This window comes from Ipomoea nil, unplaced genomic scaffold (assembly GCF_001879475.1).
Source record: "Ipomoea nil cultivar Tokyo-kokei standard unplaced genomic scaffold, Asagao_1.1 scaffold2792, whole genome shotgun sequence".
Lineage (NCBI taxonomy): Eukaryota > Viridiplantae > Streptophyta > Magnoliopsida > Solanales > Convolvulaceae > Ipomoea > Ipomoea nil.
In genome coordinates this window covers 2,002,451-2,021,489 of record NW_017619220.1, presented here as the reverse complement: position 1 = coordinate 2,021,489, position 19,039 = coordinate 2,002,451, and the positions used below count along the sequence as shown (strand labels likewise).

The following is a 19,039-nucleotide window of genomic DNA, read 5'->3' as shown; positions in this document are numbered from 1 at the left end:
GGGGGCGTTCTTTTCCACATAAGTAAAGTGCATAGGTAAAGTGTCCTAGGCGCGTCTACCCGACTGCCTACAGTGAAAAAAGGTAGTGACATGGCGTACAATGAAAGAATCTCCACTTAATCCACGTCATGGACACACCAACTGCCTAGTTTGGTCACCTACCCGATCCAACTGACGAGCCGCCCGAGTGCCATGCGATCGTCAGACCAGTGGGGGGGCGTTCTTTCCCACAAAAGTAAAGTGTCCTAGGCACGTCTACCCGACTGCCTACAGTGTACCTGGCTGGATGACCAACTTTTTATGGTTTTTTTTTTTTTTAGGTTTTGCTAATAATTGTGAAAGATATCAAGAATGGGATTTGAACCCATACACTTTCGGACCAGTACCTGAAACTGGCGACTTAGACCAACTCGGTCATCTTGACTTTGAACCCAACAATTTAGGATATCTTTTTCTTTGTTCTAGGTGACAAGTTGTCTTCTTGTTCTGGTAACAGGCTGGATAGGCTCAGGTTTTGATAAGTCTCTCGATCATTTGGTGTCTTATTCCTTCTTTCGATTTGTATTTGGGTGGCACATCCCGAACTGTTGATATTTGACTGTGGTAGTTTTTTTACCCTACATGTTTCATGTTAAAGTATTAAACAAAATATAAATAATTATTATATTTGTAGAAGGTTCAAGACTAGTACCTCTTGTTCTAGTTCCATAACTTGTTTACTTGCTAGTAACAACAATGACCCTGATGGTAGTCCGAATACTGAGTGTTTCTGTTATTAAGGTTGATGTTGATTTTGCATTTAATCCAAACAGGTTGAGTCTAGAAACACAAATGAATTGTAGATTTATATTAGTTGTAATATATTTAATGAATGCACAATAACTATTTTACATACAGGATCAGTGAATGTTGCTGCAGTCGCAATTTTTTAAATTACTTTATTTTCTGGATTTGCTAGGGCATTGTTGTAGTCTCAACATCTTTTCAATGCGTCAAATGTTCCATGATGTTCTATTGCCCAACTTTGACATTTTTAATAATGAGTTTTAAATGTAGCTATGTAAGATAATGATCTAATTACCATTTACATAATATTATAAGCATAAACGCATACCAGTCATTTATGTTTTCTTCTCGAGTTACTTTTGATTCAACCATTATTGTTGAATTAGTTCTTGTGGATAGAGAAATTCCTAGTTTATTTAACGAATAAGATTATATAAGGTAATAAAAATTTATACACTTTAAATCATCACAATAATGAAATGTGATTTACCTTTAAACTAGACAACTGTTATGTAGTCCAGAGATATTACGGGGTAGTTTTCCGCTTCAATTTCTTGGATTGTTTGAATACACTCTTTGTCTACAAATCCTCCCTAAGTAGTTAATATGATTGGCTTGAAAATATTTTATTATTATTTTCCCATCGTATTAATAAAATACTTGATAAATAAATATATAACTAATTTTGTATTTAACGTTGATATTTAATTACAAGATTGTTTAAAAAGAAGACAATGGACAATGTAGTGATTATAATTAACTAGCATTGCACCCGTGCGATGCACGGCCTACAAATTATATTTTAATTTAAAGTGTTATTGTAATAAACAAATCGATTGAATATATATGGTAATAAACTATACATATGATATCACAATAAATCGATTGAATATATAATAATCATATTGTTTACAATATGCTAATAGGATATAAAACTGCATTCGCTTATAAATTACTTACTATGTATATAGGATCTAATGCATGAAATTATACTCTATTGGGAGTATGAATGACTTGAAAAGCTTAGGTGACACATGACATAGTGTCAAGTAAGTATTGCTAGACTTTCATGAACTAAATCTCTTTCGTGTGTATGCCTCAATTGTTTATTAGTTGAATTTATCATAACCCATATGGTGTGGATCGAATTTCATTGATTACTGACAATGTATTATTAAAGTAGGAAATCTAAGTTTAATTTTGATGAATAACTCAAATGAAATTTTATGTGACTAATATTAGTTTAAATGAATATAGTATACAAAATTTACTATATAGTTTTAAAAACTAATTATTCCCTATAAAACTAAAAGCATTGATTAGTACCTAACAAATTCATATTATTAAAAAATAATAGAGTGTAGTAAATCAGATATTACAATATAATATTAGCTTTTTAAATAAAATTCGAAAGAATTGATGTTTTTCTGCAATAATGTGTGGCATATTTATATTACTATATAGTATTTTAATAAGAGTACTAAAAACATGATCTACTATGGTTCTCTATTCTAATGCCTTACTATAAAACAACATTGTAACATAAAATCTTTATATAGCACATGTATGTATTTTCTTAGTCATCTAATATGATTGTCCTGCGTTGTAACTTGTTTGATATATTTTACAAATGTAAAAATATTTGATATATCACTCATCTTACATTCTATTCCTAAAAAACTGAGGATTTAAGAAAGGTTTAGCTCAAAAAAGACCATGTATATACTATTACATGTTGTCAAAGAAAGTACATATATCTGTCAATGAATCCCACATCAAAAAGGATGGATTGCTGCTTCTTTACGCTAATGACATTAATACCTTCTCACAATGACTGATTAAGTATTTTGTTAGCTGAAACAACCAAAAAAAAAAAAAAAAAAAGAGAAAACAAATAGTTAAGCAGCCATTAGACAAAACTCAATAAAACTCAATAAAGTTTTAACAAAATTCAATAAAAAAAAACAAATAGATAAAAGTTCACATTTGATAAAAACTTAAAATGACATTCATAGCATAATTTTCTTAAACCAACGACCACACTTGGTCAATACAATTGAAATATTTTAAATGGTGTAAAAACATCACATTTAATCATCTAACAACTTCTAAATTTTAATCCGTGGAAGAATTTTATTTTTCTCTCGTCACTCTCTATTTTAAATTCTACCTCTCCCAAAGCAAGAGCAGAAAAGCTCTTCATTGGACACCCTTTGTGTTCAAAGAATACAAAAATGTCACCTGTTTCTTAGCATACACATCAGTGATTGTAGCAACAACCATCGAATCACTTATGTACTCGTCAAAGATGTTCCCACAGGACAAACTTCCAATACTCCACAAAGAAGTGTGTTGAACACAAAGTTTGTATAACAATTTCACCCAGCATATATATAGAGGGCATGGCACAGGGATATTTATACAGATTAACTTATATTTGTAAATAAGTTGTTTGTATTACTAAGCATGCTTTCAGCAATAACAGTAATCTGTGCTTTTAAAGAATGAGGTTAAGAAAGAAAGTTGTAAAGTACACTATCTTCATGATAAAAGAAAGTCGTCAAATAACTTAAATTTACCTGTAAAACAAAATAAGGTTAAGCTGCAGTACTGATAATCTGAATACAGTTTAAAATGTTATCAACTTAAAAATTCAAACATGCATCTTACATTTAACTAAATGATATCCTTTAATGACAATGCTAAACTTAAACTACTTGTGCTGCAGGTTTACTTACTAAGTTGAAATCATATCCTTAAATAGATGTTGAAATTATAACATTTTAAACTATATAAATGAATTCATATCCTTTGAAATTATGGTATTGTGTAATACTGCCTAAAAAAATTTCAGGTTTTGAAATTGCTTACATTGTTATATTGCAGCTTGTATTTGGAGGAATTTAGATTTTTCTAAAGGATGAGTTGAAACATAATATGGTACTTAAATAGATGTTGAAATTATAACATTTTCAAAGTATGCTATTATAATTAAATGATTGAAATTAGGTATGCATTTGGATTTTACCTCTATTGCAGCAATGTGTTTTCTCTTGCAACACATTGTAATCAAGCTTCTTTGTTCATTGTGACATCCTCCCTTCCTTGTACGTCCAAATTATTTCTAGAATTCATCTTGACATTTTCACAAACAGTTTGCAGGACATACATTTTTTTTAATCCAAGTACAGATAAGAATGTATCTCCCTGTTTTCAAAAAAAAAGAATGTATCTCCCTTCCATTAAAAAAAAACACTTTCTTTAAGCTTTCGTTTTTTTCAAATCTATCCTATTAATATACATGTATATCCCATTTGCATACAGAGTTGTCATCCCAATGGTATTCTCCCAGCACACCTGCCATGCATCGTTGCAGCCACATATCACCAAATCTTTTCCCACCACCGCCATTAACATGATACTAAGCTAAACTAATGCCAACTTCAGATCTGTAAAAAAAAAAAAAAAAAAAAAAAAAAAAAAAAAACCACAAACATCCTAGCGAATATATATATATAGCCTTCTCCTAAAATTCATCCTCCCACCATCCTCACTGGTGTGTGATAATTGTTGGTGCCGATGCTTCATTCCACGGTCTTAGCAGCATCGCCTCTTCAATTCTAGATCTGTTAAGATTCATATTCCGACCTCTAAGTCCTCTGCAATATGAGAACCCAATATATATACAAATATGGCTATCTACTTAAATGCGTACAAACAATGCTTTGTAGTTGAAACTCAAAAGACACCTTGAAAATAACATGTGGTCATTACTCCTCATTGGTAATTGTTTTCTAGAGATATAAAAAGACTTATTCATAAATACACTGTGTATCTAGAATCTTCTTCCATTGAACAGGAACTTTTTATTTTACTCAAAACAACTTTTGTAAGCCAAAACATTTGAGCGGGAATTTTTGGCTCTATTGTGCATCCCAAGGTGTGTGGCTTTTTTATATAGTAAGATTAATGAATTTGAAACTAATGAATCTATATTGTAGAAAATAAAGACATTATAACTAATGATATTATATCTTTTTTTTTTTTTTAAGTTTTTGATAATGATTTTATTATTATTATTATTATTATTTTTTTTTTGGAATAAAGGTGTTGTAGATATCTAATTCTAAATTAAAGAAAGGCATATTTTCGGTTTTACGGCTAAGGGCAGCCGCACGGCGGGCCAACACTATCGTAAAATACTAAGTAACAAAGGAATATATGAAGTAAAAAGTGAGAAAGAGTAACGATTTGTGTCTTGAAAATCGGATCCTCTCCAGTGTGACCCATGAGGGTATTTATGCAAGAAATATGGTCTTCAAGAAGGCAAGAAAGAAGAAATTAACTAAAATAATCTTAGAAAATCGTCTAAAACTACCGCATTTCCATCCTAATGTGAAAAAAATAGTGACATGGCGTACAATTAAAGAATCTCGCCTTAATCCGCCTTAACCGCGTCGGGTATACACCGACTGCGTAGTTTGGTCGCCCACCCGATCCAACTGACGAGTCGCCCGAGTGCCATGCGATCGTCAGACCAATGGGAGGGCGTTCTTTCCCACATAGGTAAAGTGTCCTAGGCGCGTCTACCCAACTTATACCTGTCTGGATGACCGACTTTTTATGGGTTTTTTTTTTTTTTTTTTTAGGTTTTGCTAATAATTGTGAAAGATATCAAGAATGGGATTTGAACCCATACACTTTCGGAGCAGTACCTGAAACTGGTGGCTTAGACCAACTCGGCCATCTTGACTTTGAACCCAACAATTTAGGATATCTTTTTCTTTGTTCTAGGTGACAAGTTGTCTTCTTGTTCTGGTAACAGGCTGGATAGGCTCAGGTTTTGATAAGTCTCTCGATCATTTGGTGTCTTATTCCTTCTTTCGATTTGTATTTGGGTGGCACATCCCGAACTGTTGATATTTGACAGTGGTAGTTTTTTTACCCTACATGTTTCATGTTAAAGTATTAAACAAAATATTAATGATTATTATATTTGTAGAAGGTTCAAGAGTAGTGCCTCTTGTTCTAGTTCCATAACTTGTTTACTTGACAGTAACAACAATGACCCTGATGGTATTCCGAATACTGAGTGTTTTTGTTATTAATGTTGATGTTGATTTTGCCTTTAATCCAAACAGGTTGAGTCTAGAAACACAAATGAATTGTAGATTTAAATTAGTTCTAATATATTTAAAGAATGCACAATAACTATTTTACATACAGGATCAATGAATGATGCTGCGGTCGCTGTGTTTTAAATTTCTTTATTTTCTGGATTTGCAAGGGTATTGTTGTAGTCTCAACATCTTTTCAATGCGTTAAATGTTCCATGATGTTCTATTGCCCAACTTTGGGATTTTTAATAATGAGTTTTAAATATAGCTACGTAAGATAATGATCTAATTACCATTTACATAATATTATCAGCATAAACACATACCAGTCATTTATGTTTTATGCTCGAGTTACTTGTGATTCAACCATTATTGTTGAATTAGTTCTTGCGGATAGAGAAATTCCTAGTTTATTTAAGGAATAAGATTACATAAGGTAATAAAAATTTATACACTTTAAATCATCACAATAAAGAAATGTGATTTACCTTTAAACTAGACAATTGTTATGTAGTCCAGAGATATTACGGGGTAGTTTTCCGCTTCAATTTATTGGATTGTTTGAATACACTCTTTGTCTACAAATCCTCCCTAAGAAGTTAATATGATTGGCTTGAAACTATTTTATTATTATTTTCCCATGGTTTTAATAAAATACTTGATTAATAAATATATAACTAATTTTGTATTTAACGTTGATATTTAATTACAAGATCGTGTAAAAAGAAGACAATAGACAATGTAGTGATTATAATTAATTAACGAATTTGAAAATAAGGAATCTATATAATGTAGAAAATAAAGACATTATAACTAATGATATTATATATATATTTTTAATTTTTTGATAATGAATAATTTTTTTTTTTTTTTTTTTGGAATAAAGGCGTTGTAGATATCTAATTCTAAATTAAACAAAGGCATATTTTCAGTTTTACGGCTAAGGGCAGCCGCGCGATGGGCCAACAGTATCGTAAAATACTAAGTAACAAAGGAATATATGAAGTAAAAAGTGAGAAAGAGTAACAATTTGTGTCTTGAAATTCGGATCCTCTCCAGTGTGTCCCATGAGGGTATTAATGCAAGAAATATGTTCTTCAAGAACGCAAGAAAGAAGAAATTAACTAAAATAATCTTAGAAAATCATCTAAAACTACCGCACTTCCATTCAAATGTGAAAAAAGGTAATAACATTGCGTACAATGAAAGAATCTACGCTGAATCCGCCTTAATAACCTCTGGGAACAACCGACTGCCTAGTTTGGTCGCCCACCCGATCCAACTGACGAGCCGCCCAAGTTCCATGCGATCGTTAGACCATTGGGGGGGGGGGGGGGGGCTTTCTTTCCCACATATGTAAAGTGTCCTAGGTGCCTCTACCCGACTGCCTACAGCGTACTTGGCTGGATGACCGACTATTTCTGAGTTTTTTTTGGGGCTTTGCTAATAATTGTAAAAGATGTCAAGAAAGGGATTTGAAGCCATGCCTTATCGGACCAGTACCTGAAATTGGCGCTTAAGACCTACTCGGCCATCTTGACTTTGGACCTAACAATTTAGGATATCTTTTTCTTTGTTCTAGGTGACAAGTTGTGTTCTTGTTCTGGTAACAGGCTGGGTAGGATCCAGTTTTGATATGTCTCTCGATCATTTGGTGTCCTATTCCTTCTTTCGATCTGTATTTGGGTGGCACATCCCGAACTGTTGATATTTGACAATGGTAATTTTTTTACCCTACATGTTTCATGTTAAAGTATTAAACAAAATATTAATGCTTATTATATTTGTAGATGGTTAAGAGTAGTGCCTCTTGTTCTAGTTCCATAACTTGTTTACTTGCTAGTAACAACAATGACCCTGATGGTAGTCCAAATACTGAGTGTTTTTGTTATTAAGGTTGATGTTGATTTTGCCTTTAATCCAAACTGGTTGAGTCTAGAAATACAAATGAATTGTAGATTTATATGATTGGCTTGAAACTATTTTATCATTATATTTCCATGGTATTAATAAAATACTTGATAAATAAATATATAATTAATTTTATATTTAACGTTGATATTTATTTACAAGATCGTGTAAAAAGAAGACAATGGACAATGTAATGATTATAATTAATTAATGAATTTGAAAGTAAGGAATCTATATATTGTAGAAAATAAAGACATTATAACTAATGATATTATATCTCTTATATTTTTTTTTAAATTTTTTGATAATGAATAATTTTTTTTTTTTTTTTTTTTTTTGGAATAAAGGCGTTGTAGATATCTAATTCTAAATTAAAGAAAGGCATATTTTCGGTTTTACGGCTAAGCGCAGCTGCACGACGGGCCAACACTATCGTAAAATACTAAGTAACAAAGGAATATATGAAGTAAAAAGTGAGAAAGAGTAACGATTTGTGTCTAAAAATTTGGATCCTCTCCCGTGTGAACCCATGAGGGTATTTATGCAAGAAATATGGTCTTCAAGAAGGCAAGAAAGAAGAAATTAACTAAAATAATCTTAGAAAATCTTGTAAAACTACCGAACTTCCATCCTAATGTGAAAAAAGTTAGTGACATGGCGTAAAATAAAAGAATCTCTACCGAATGCGCCATAACCGCCTCTGGGGTGTGTACACCGTCGGGGACACACCGACTACCTAGTTTGGTTGCCCACCCGATCCATTGCCTAGTTTGGTCGCCCACCTGATGCAACTGACGAGACGCCCGAGTGCCATGAGATCGTCAGACCAGTGGGGGGGGGGGGGGTGCGTTCTTTCCCACATAGGTAAAGTGTCCTAGGCACCTGGCGCCTCTACCCAACTGCCTACACCATACCTGGCTGGATGACCGACTTTTTATGGGTTTTTTTAGGGGCATTGCTAATAATTGTAAAAGATGTTAAGAATGGGATTTGAACCCATGCCCTTTCGGACCAATACCTAAAACTGGCACCTTAGACCAATTCGGCCATCTTGACTTTAAACCTACTAATTTAGGATATCTTTTTCTTTTTTCTAGGTGACTAGTTGTCTTCTTGTTTTGGTAACAGGCTGGCTAGGCTCCAGTTTTGATATGTCTCTCGAACATTTGGTGTTCTATTCCTTCTTTCAATCTATATTTGGGTGGCACATCCCGAACAGTTGATATTTGACAATGGTAGTTTTTTTACCCTACATGTTTCATGTTAAAGTATTAAACAAAATATTAATGTTTATTATATTTGTAGAAGGTTCAAATGTAGTGCCTCTTGTTCTAGTTCCATAACTTGTTTACTTGCTAGTAACAACAATGACCCTGATGGTAGTCCGAATACTGAGTGTTTTTGTTATTAAGATTGATGTTGATTTTGCCTTTAATCCAAACTGGTTGAGTCTAGAAATACAAATGAATTTTAGATTTATATTAGTTATAATATATTTAAAGAATGCACAATAACTATTTTACATACATGATCAATGAATGCTGCTGCGGTCTCTATTTTTAAAATTTCATTATTTTCTGGATTTTGCATGGGCATTGTTGTAGTCTCAACATCTTTTCAATGCGTCAAATGTTCCATGATGTTCTATTACCCAACTTTGACATTTTTAATAATGAGTTTTAAATGTAGCTACGCAAGATAATGATCTAATTACCATTTACATAATATTATCAGCATAAACGCATACCAGTCATTTATGTTTTCTGCTCGAGTTACTTTTGATTCAACCATTATTGTTGAATTAGTTCTTTCGGATAGAGAAATTCCTAGTTTATTTAAGGAATAAGATTTGATAAGGTAATAAAAATTTATACACTTTAAATCATCACAATAAAGAAATGTGATTTACCTTTAAACTAGACAACTGTTATGTAGTCCAGAGATATTACGGGGTAATTTTCCGCTTCAATTTCTTGGATTATATGAATACGCTCTTTGTCTACAAATCCTCCCTAAGTAGTTAATATGATTGGCTTGAAACTATTTTATTATTGTTTTCCCATGGTATTAATAAAATACTTGATAAATAAATATATACCTAATTTTGTATTTAACGTTGATATTTAATTACAAGATCGTGTAAAAAGAAGACAATGGACAATGCAGTGATTATAATTAATTAATAAATGTCAATGTAAGGAATCTATATATTGTAGAACATAAAGACATTATAACAAATGATATTATATCTTTTTTTTTTTTTTTTTAAGTTTTTTGATAATGAATAATTTATTTATTTTTGGAATAAATACATTGTAGATATCTAATTCAAAATTAAAGAATGGCAAATTTTCGATTTTACGGCTAAGGGCAGCCGCACGACGGGCCAACACTATCGTAAAATACAAAGTAACATAGGAATATATGAAGTAAAAATTGAGAAAGAGTAACGATTTGTGTCTTGAAATTCGGATCCTTTCCAGTGTAACCCATGATGGTTTTTATGCAAGAAATATGGTCATCAAGAAGGCAAGAAAGAAGAAATTAACAAAAATAATCTTAGAAAACCTTCTAAAACTACCGCACTTCCATCCTAATGTGAAAAAAGTAGTGACATGGTCAGTACAATGAAAGAATCTCCGCCTCTGGGGTGTGTACACCGTCGAGGACACACCGGCTGCCTAGTTTGGTCACCCACCCGATCCAACTGACGAACCGCACACTCGTCAGACCAGTGGGGGGCGTTCTTTCCCAAGTAGGTAAAGTGTCCTAGACGCCTCTACCCGACTGCCTACAACGTACCTGGATGGATGACCGACTTTTTATGGGGTTTTTTTTGGGCTTTGCTAATATTTGTAAATGATGTCAAGAATGGGATTGGAACCCATGCCCTTTCAAACCAGTACCCGAAACTGGCGCCTTAGACCAACTCAGCCATCTTGACTTTGAACCCAATAATTTAGGATATCTTTTTCTTTTTTCTAGGTGACAAGTTGTCTTCTTGTTCTGGTAACAGGTAGGCTAGGCTCCAGTTTTGATATGTCTCTCGAACATTTGGTGTTCTATTCCTTCTTTCAATCTATATTTGGGTGGCACATCCCGAAAAGTTGATATTTGACAATGGTAGTTTTTTTACCCTACATGTTTCATGTTATAGTATTAAACAAAATATTAATGTTTATTATATTTGTAGAAGGTTCAAATGTAGTGCCTCTTGTTCTAGTTCCATAACTTGTTTACTTTCTAGTAACAACAATGACCGTGATGGTAGTCCGAATACTGAGTGTTTTTGTTATTAAGGTTGATGTTGATTTTGCCTTTAATCCAAACTGGTTGAGTCTAGAAATACAAATGAATTTTAGATTTATATTAGTTCTAATATATTTAAAGAATGCACAATAACTATTTTACATACATAATCAATGAATGCTGCTGCGGTCTCTATTTTTAAAATTTCTTTATTTTCTGGATTTGCATGGGCATTGTTGTAGTCTCAACATCTTTTCAATGCGTCAAATGTTCCATGATGTTCTATTGCCCAACTTTGACATTTTTAATAATGAGTTTTAAATGTAGCTACGCAAGATAATGATCTAATTACCATTTACATAATATTATCAGAATAAACGCATACCAGTCATTTATGTTTTCTGCTCGAGTTACTTTTGATTCAACCATTATTGTTGAATTAGTTCTTGCAGATAGAGAAATTCCTAGTTTATTTAAGGAATAAGATTTGATAAGGTAATAAAAATTTATACACTTAAATCATCACAATAAAGGCATTCAAAAAAAAATCATCACAATAAAGAAATGTGATTTACCTTTAAACTAGACAACTGTTATGTAGTCCAGAGATATTACAAGGTAGTTTTCCGCTTTAATTTCTTGGATTGTTTGAATACGCTCTTTGTCTACAAATCCTCCCTAAGTAGTTAATATGATAGGCTTGAAACTATTTTATTATTGTTTTCCCATGGTATTAATAAAATACTTGATAAATAAATATATAACTAATTTTGTATTTAACGTTGATACATAATTACAAGATCGTGTAAAAAGAAGACAATGGACAATGCAGTTTTTATAATTAATTAATAAATTTCAAAGTAAGGAATCTATATATTGTAGAACATAAAGACATTATAACAAATGATATTATATCATCTTTTTTTTTTTAAAGTTTTTTGATAATGAATAATTTATTTATTTTTGGAATAAATACGTTGTAGATATCTAATTCTAAATTAAAGAATGGCATATTTTCGATTTTACGGCTAAGGGCAGCCGCACGACGGGCCAACACCATCGTAAAATACAAAGTAACAAAGGAATATATGAAGTAAAAAGTGAGAAAGAGTAACGATTTGTGTCTTGAAATTCGGATCCTTTCCAGTGTAACCCATGATGGTTTTTATGCAAGAAATATGGTCAACAAGAAGGCAAGAAAGAAGAAATTAACAAAAATAATCTTAGAAAACCTTCTAAAACTACCGCACTTCAATCCTAATGTGAAAAAGGAAACTACCGCACTTCAATCCTAATGTGAAAAAGGTAGTGACATGGCGTACAATGAAAGAATCTCCGCCTCTGGGTGTGTACACCGTCGCTGCCATGCGACCATCAGACCAGTGGGGGGCGTTCTTTCCCACATAGGTAAAAGTGTCCTAGGCGCCTCAACCCGACTGCCTACAGTGTACCTGGCTGGATGACCGACTTTTTATGGGTTTTTTTTTGGGCTTTGCAAATATTTGTAAATGATGTCAAGAATGGGATTTGAACCCATGCCCTTTTGGACCAGTACCTGAAACTAGCGCCTTAGACCAACTCGGCCATCTTGACTTTGAACACAATAATTTAGGATGTCTTTTTCTTTTTTCAAGGTGACAAGTTGTCTTCTTGTTCTGGTAACAGGCTGGCTAGGCTCCAGTTTTGATATGTCTCTCGAACATTTGGTGTTCTATTCCTTCTTTCAATCTATATTTGGGTGGCACATCCCGAACAGTTGATATTTGACAATGGTAGTTTATTTACCCTACATGTTTCATGTTAAAGTATTAAACAAAATATTAATGTTTATTATATTTGTAGAAGATTCAAATGTAGTGCCTCTTGTTCTAGTTCCATAACTTGTTTACTTGCTAGTAACAACAATGACCCTGATGGTAGTCCGAATACTAAGTGTTTTTGTTATTAAGGTTGATGTTGATTTTGCCTTTAATCCAAACTGGTTGAGTCTAGAAATACAAATGAATTTTAGATTTATATTAGTTCTAATATATTTAAAGAATGCACAATAACTATTTTACATACATGATCAATGAATGCTGCTGCGGTCTCTATTTTTAAAATTTCTTTATTTTCTGGATTTGCATGGGCATTGTTGTAGTCTCAACATCTTTTCAATGCGTCAAATGTTCCATGATGTTCTATTGCCCAACTTTGACATTTTTAATAATGAGTTTTAAATGTAGCTACGCAAGATAATGATCTAATTACCATTTACATAATATTATCAGCATAAACGCATACCAGTCATTTATGTTTTCTGCTCGAGTTACTTTTGATTCAACCATTATTGTTGAATTAGTTCTTGTGGATAGAGAAATTCCTAGTTTATTTAAGGAATAAGATTTGATAAGATAATAAAAATTTATACACTTTAAATCATCACAATAAAGAAATGTGATTTACCTTTAAACTAGACAACTGTTATGTAGTCCAGAGATATTACAAGGTAGTATTCCGCTTTAATTTCTTGGATTGTTTGAATACGCTCTTTGTCTACAAATCCTCCCTAAGTAGTTAATATGATTGGCTTGAAACTATTTTATTATTGTTTGCCCATGGTATTAATAAAATACTTTATAAATAAATATATATCTAATTTTGTATTTAACGTTGATATATAATTAAAAGATCGTGTAAAAAGAAGACAATGGACAATGCAGTGATTATAATTAATTAATAAATTTCAAAGAAAGGAATCTATATATTGTAGAACATAAAGACATTATAACAAATGATATTATATCTTCTTCTTTTTTTTTTTTTTTTTAAGTTTTTTGATAATGAATAATTTATTTATTTTTGGAATAAATACATTGTAGATATCTAATTCTAAATTAAAGAATGGCATATTTTCGATTTTACGGCTAAGGGCCGCCGCACGACGGGCCAACACCATCGTAAAATACAAAGTAACAAAGGAATATATTAAGTAAAAAGTGAGAAAGAGTAACGATTTGTGTCTTGAAATTCGGATCCTTTCCAGTGTAACCCATGATGGTTTTTATGCAAGAAATATGGTCATCAAGAAGGCAAGAAAGAAGAAATTAACAATAATAATCTTAGAAAACCTTCTAAAACTACCGCACTTCCATCCGGATGTGAAAAAAGGTAGTGACATGGCGTACAATGAAAGAATCTCCGCCTCTGGGTGTGTACACCGTCGGTGCCATGCGATCGTCAGACCAATGGGGGGCGTTCTTTCCCACATAGGTAAAGTGTCCTAGGCGCCTCTACCCAACTGCCTACAGCGTACCTGGCTAGATGACCGACTTTTTATGGGTTTTTTTTTAGGCTTAGCTAATATTTGTAATTGATGTCAAGAATGGGATTTGAACCCATGCCCTTTCGGACCAGTACCTGAAACTGGCGCCTTAGTCCAACTCGGCCATCTTGTGTGACTTTGAACCCAATAATTTAGGATATCTTTTTCTTTTTTCTAGGTGACAAGTTGTCTTCTTGTTCTGGTAACAGGCTGGCTAGGCTCCAGTTTTGATATGTCTCTCGAACATTTGGTGTTCTATTCCTTCTTTCAATCTATATTTGGGTGGCACATCCCGAACAGTTGATATTTGACAATGGTAGTTTTTTTACCCTACATGTTTCATGTTAAAGTATTAAACAAAATATTAATGTTTATTATATTTGTAGAAGGTTCAAATATAGTGCCTCTTGTTCTAGTTCCATAACTTGTTTACTTGCTAGTACCAACAATGACCCTGATGGTAATCCGAATACTGAGTGTTTTTGTTATTAAGGTTGATGTTGATTTTGCCTTTAATCCAAACTGGTTGAGTCTAGAAATACAAATGAATTTTATATTTATATTAGTTATAATATATTTAAAGAATGCACAATAACTATTTTACATACATGATCAATGAATGCTGCTGCGGTCTCTATTTTTAAAATTTCTTTATTTTCTGGATTTACATGGGCATTGTTGTACTCTCAACATCTTTTCAATGCGTCAAATGTTCCATGATGTTCTATTGCCCAACTTTGACATTTTTAATAATGAGTTTTAAATGTAGCTACGCAAGATAATGATCTAATTACCATTTACATAATATTATCAGCATAAACGCATACCAGTCATTTATGTTTTCTGCTCGAGTTACTTTTGATTCAACCATTATTGTTGAATTAGTTCTTGCAGATAGAGAAATTCCTAGTTTATTTAAGGAATAAGATTTGATAAGGTAATAAATATTTATACACTTTAAATCATCACAATAAAGAAATGTGATTTACCTTTAAACTAGACAACTGTTATGTAGTCCAGAGATATTACAAGGTAGTTTTCCGCTTTAATTTCTTGGATTGTTTGAATACGCTCTTTGTCTACAAATCCTCCCTAAGTAGTTAATATGATTGGCTTGAAACTATTTTATTATTGTTTTCCCATGGTATTAATAAAATACTTTATAAATAAATATATATCTAATTTTGTATTTAACGTTGATATATAATTACAAGATCGTGTAAAAAGAAGACAATGGACAATGCAGTGATTATAATTAATTAATAAATTTCAAAGTAAGGAATCTATATATTGTAGAACATAAAGACATTATAACAAATGATATTATATCTTCATTCTTTTTTTTTTTTTTTTTTAAGTTTTTTTATAATGAATAATTTATTTATTTTTGGAATAAATACGTTGTAGATATCTAATTATAAATTAAAGAATGGCATATTTTCGATTTTACGGCTAAGGGCAGCCGCATGACGGGCCAACACCATCGTAAAATACAAAGTAACAAAGGAATATATGAAGTTAAAAGTGAGAAAGAGTAACGATTTGTGTCTTGAAATTCGGATCCTTTCCAGTGTAACCCATGATGGTTTTTATGCAAGAAATATGGTCATCAAGAAGGCAAGAAAGAAGAAATTAACAAAAAGGTAGTGACATGGCGTACAATGAAAGAATCTCCGCCTTTGGGTGTGTACACCGTCGGTGCCATGCGATGGGCGTTCTTTCCCACATGGGTAAAGTGTCCTAGGTGCCTCTACCCGACTGCCTACAGCGTACCTGGTTTTTTTTTTTTGGGATTTGCTAATATTTGTAAATGATGTCAAGAATGGGATGGGATTTGAACCCATGCCCTTTCGAACCAGTACCTGAAACTGGCGCCTTAGACCAACTCGGCCATCTTGACTTTGAACCCAATAATTTAGGATATCTTTTTCTTTTTTCTAGGTGACAAGTTGTCTTCTTGTTCTGGTAACAGGCTGGCTAGGCTCCAGTTTTGATATGTCTCTCGAACATTTGGTGTTCTATTCCTTCTTTCAATCTATATTTGTGTGGCACATCCCGAACAGTTGATATTTGACAATGGTAGTTTTTTTACCCTACATGTTTCATGTTAAAGTATTAAACAAAATATTAATGTTTATTATATTTGTAGAAGGTTCAAATATAGTGCCTCTTGTTCTAGTTCCATAACTTGTTTACTTGCTAGTAACAACAATGACCCTGATGGTAGTCCGAATACTGAGTGTTTTTGTTATTAAGGTTGATGTTGATTTTGCCTTTAATCCAAACTGGTTGAGTCTAGAAATACAAATGAATTTTAGATTTATATTAGTTCTAATATATTTAAAGAATGCCCAATAACTATTTTACATACGTGATCAATGAATGCTGCTGCGGTCTCTATTTTTAAAATTTCTTTATTTTCTGGATTTGCATGGGCATTGTTGTACTCTCAACATCTTTTCAATGCGTCAAATGTTCCATGATGTTCTATTGCCCAACTTTGACATTTTTAATAATGAGTTTTAAATGTAGCTACGCAAGATAATGATCAAATTACCATTTACATAATATTATCAACATAAACGCATACCAGTCATTTATGTTTTCTGCTCGAGTTACTTTTGATTCAACCATTATTGTTGAATTAGTTCTTGCAGATAGAGAAATTCCTAGTTTATTTAAGGAATAAGATTTGATAAGGTAATAAAAATTTATACACTTTAAATCATCACAATAAAGAAATGTGATTTACCTTTAAACTAGACAACTGTTATGTAGTCCAGAGATATTACAAGGTAGTTTTCCGCTTTAATTTCTTGGATTGTTTGAATACGCTCTTTGTCTACAAATCCTCCCTAAGTAGTTAATATGATTGGCTTGAAACTATTTTATTATTGTTTGCCCATGGTATTAATAAAATACTTTATAAATAAATATATATCTAATTTTGTATTTAACGTTGATATATAATTACAAGATCGTGTAAAAAGAAGACAATGGACAATGCAGTGATTATAATAAATTAATAAATTTCAAAGTAAGGAATCTATATATTGTAGAACATAAAGACATTATAACAAATGATATTATATCTTCTTCTTTTTTTTTTTTTTTTAAGTTTTTTGATAATGAATAATTTATTTATTTTTGGAATAAATACGTTGTAGATATCTAATTCTAAATTAAAGAATGGCATATTTTCGATTTTACGGCTAAGGGCAGCCGGACGACGGGCCAACACCATCGTAAAATACAAACTGACAAAGGAATATATGAAGTAAAAAGTGAGAAAGAGAAACGATTTGTGTCTTGAAATTCGGATCCTTTCCAGTGTAACCCATGATGGTTTTTATGCAAGAAATATGGTCATCAAGAAGGCAAGAAAGAAGAAATTAACAAAAATAATCTTAGAAAACCTTCTAAAACTACCGCACTTCCATCCTGATGTGAAAAAAGGTAGTGACATGGCGTACAATGAAAGAATCTCCGCCTCTGGGTGTGTACACCGTCGGTGCCATGCGATCGTGGGCGTTCGCGTAAGCGTTCTTTCCCACATAGGTAAAGTGTCCTAGGCGCCTCTACCCGACTGCCTACAGCGTACCTGGCTGGATGACCAACTTTTTATGGGATTTTTTTTTGGGATTTGCTAATATTTGTAAATGATGTCAAGAATGGGATTTGAACCCATGCCCTTTCGGACCAGTACCTGAAACTGGCGCCTTAGACCAACTCGGCCATCTTGACTTTGAACCCAATAATTTAGGATATCTTTTTCTTTTTTCTAGGTGACAAGTTGTCTTCTTGTTCTGGTAACAGGCTGGCTAGGCTCCAGTTTTGATATGTCTCTCGAACATTTGGTGTTCTATTCCTTCTTTCAATCTATATTTGGGTGGCACATCCCGAACAGTTGATATTTGACAATGGTAGTTTTTTTACCCTACATGTTTCATGTTAAAGTATTAAACAAAATATTAATGTTTATTATATTTGTAGAAGGTTCAAATATAGTGCCTCTTGTTCTAGTTCCATAACTTGTTTACTTGCTAGTAACAACAATGACCCTGATGGTAGTCCGAATACTGAGTGTTTTTGTTATTAAGGTTGATGTTGATTTTGCCTTTAATCCAAACTGGTTGAGTCTAGAAATACAAATGAATTTTATATTTATATTAGTTATAATATATTTAATGAATGCACAATAACTATTTTACATACATGATCAATGAATGCTGCTGCGGTCTCTATTTTTAAAATTTCTTTATTTTCTGGATTTGCATGGGCATTGTTGTACTCTCAACATCTTTTCAATGCGTCAAATGTTCCATGATGTTCTATTGCCCAACTTTGACATTTTTAATAATGAGTTTTAAATGTAGCTACGCAAGATAATGATCTAATTACCATTTACATAATATTATCAGCATAAATGCATACCAGTCATTTATGTTTTCTGCTCGAGTTACTTTTGATTCAACCATTATTGTTGAATTAGTTCTTGCAGATAGAGAAATTCCTAGTTTATTTAAGGAATAAGATTTGATAAGGTAATAAATATTTATACACTTTAAATCATCACAATAAAGAAATGTGATTTACCTTTAAACTAGACAACTGTTATGTAGTCCAGAGATATTACAAGGTAGTTTTCCGCTTTAATTTCTTGGATTGTTTG

At 32.3% G+C, this 19,039-nt stretch overlaps 2 non-coding genes across 2 annotated transcripts; both read right to left on the bottom strand.

Moving 5' to 3' along the window:
* Nucleotides 1–12,575: 12,575 nt before the first annotated feature.
* On the bottom strand, nucleotides 12,576–12,656 carry TRNAL-CAG. The gene has a single exon. It is a non-coding gene; the product is annotated as a tRNA-Leu (tRNA).
* Nucleotides 12,657–18,030: 5,374 nt separating this feature from the next.
* TRNAL-CAG lies at nucleotides 18,031–18,111 on the bottom strand. The gene has a single exon. It is a non-coding gene; the product is annotated as a tRNA-Leu (tRNA).
* Nucleotides 18,112–19,039: the final 928 nt, after the last annotated feature.